We start from the raw sequence: 1,978 nt of genomic DNA, 5'->3' as shown, positions 1-1,978 counted from the left end.
CCTTTGTATATTTATTGTATATAGTTTGTGTTATTATGTATCCCTTTGTATGTTTGTTGTATATAGTACACTGAATGTACTTGTATGTTTTATGCATACACTTTGTAAATTGTTTTTCCTGTACGTTTTCAGATGTTTTTAAGGTGTAACGAGTTTTTAACGTGAGAATCTCATTTTTTCAAGTCGTTTTACTTGCAAATTAAATCATGTACCTCTGTTTATATACGTTGTTGGTGCATGGTTGTTGTTGTTGTTGTTTTTGCTGCTGTTGCTATTGATTTTGTTTTTGTTGTTGTTGCTTGTACCTCAAATTGAAGCAGTTTTTTGGCAGTTTATGTTTTTTTTTGCTGTGGCATTGTTGTAGACATCTTCATGTTTTTCATTCTTACACCTTCCATCATTGACAGCCACAATTTTTTCTCCATACACGTTCTTCACTTACATTCATCAATTTTTCTTTCTTTCCCTTTCAAAAAAATTTGTAAATTATTTCTTAATTTTTGCCATACATCATTTCCCCACTCACCGCCATCAACACGGCCATGTTTTGAACATCTCTTCAGCGCAGTAAGGCGTTCTTTCTCGCACGAATTATTCTCGTTGTCGCAATATTTAAAGCTCGCGGGGAATATCTGATAAATGATTTTGTAGCGTTTAAAAGTTTTTTTTTGTTTTTGTACATTTTTACGTCATCAATTTATTGATGTTGATGGGCAGGCGCAGGTCTGGCTGCGGGAATGCCGGGCAGTTTATAACCGGCGTATTAATCATTATTTTTCCATTTTCCACGTCATTATCACCATTCACTCATCGCTATCATCATCGTCTTCAATGCACACCACTGGCATCAATGCAAATAGGCAACATGGGCACCTATCAACATACATACGCAATTACACACACGCACGAACACACGCGCGCACACACGGACAAATACATATACATTCACGCACGAACACACACAAACATATGCAATCACACACACACTAACATACACACATGTACAAATATATATGCATACACTAACACACACACACACACACACACACACACACGTACAAATACATATACATACACTAACACACACACACAAACATATGCAATCACACACAGATAAAAACAAACAAATTGGCAAACGCTCTCAAAAGATTCATGCAACAACTTCAACACAACACGCAAAACTTACAAAACTCACGACAACATGCTACAAAACATGAATCACACACAGAGCATACAGCAGTAGCACAATCATACAATGCCACCAGACAAAACACACATTAAAAACATACAAGCGAGGCCAACAAACGAGTGATACGAATACACTCCTTCAATACAAACAACGAATATAAAAATTGTGTGTATTGTAATAAAAAAATACAATTCTCACACAAACACCAAAACCCGGACGAACATATTTACAAAACACGCATATACACGCGGCAATTTACAACTTACACACACATTAATGACCTCACACGAATTACACATGTACTCATCAACACACGCAGCAAACACACTCACACATAAACGAAACACGACACACACGCACACATAAACAACACACACACGACACACACACACACACGACATATACACCGCACACAACAGACACACACGACTAGCATAGGAAAAGAACTAGTCCATTGTTTCAGTAGAAAAATCTGACAGATTTTTGTCCAGTTTGATACATTCTTTTACATTTTTCTGTTTTTGCATCTCTCTCTCCCCCTTTCTTCATTTGTTTCTCTCACTTTTCTCTCCATGTTTTCATTTTCTAGTTCCTCCTTTAGTTATATTTCACCGCACTTGTTACCTCCCTTTGTATTTTTGCAATCCATTGTCCATCACTTTGTTTACATTTATTTAACCATGAATTTTTATCATCGCTTACGTAATATTTCTCCAGTTTTCTTTCCATCCTCTCACTTCCACATTCTTATCTCCGAAATTTTTCAGTTACTCTTAATTTTTATCATGC

Source organism: Helobdella robusta (assembly GCF_000326865.2).
Source record: "Helobdella robusta unplaced genomic scaffold HELROscaffold_52, whole genome shotgun sequence".
Lineage (NCBI taxonomy): Eukaryota > Metazoa > Annelida > Clitellata > Rhynchobdellida > Glossiphoniidae > Helobdella > Helobdella robusta.
This window is presented reverse-complemented; position numbering follows the sequence as displayed.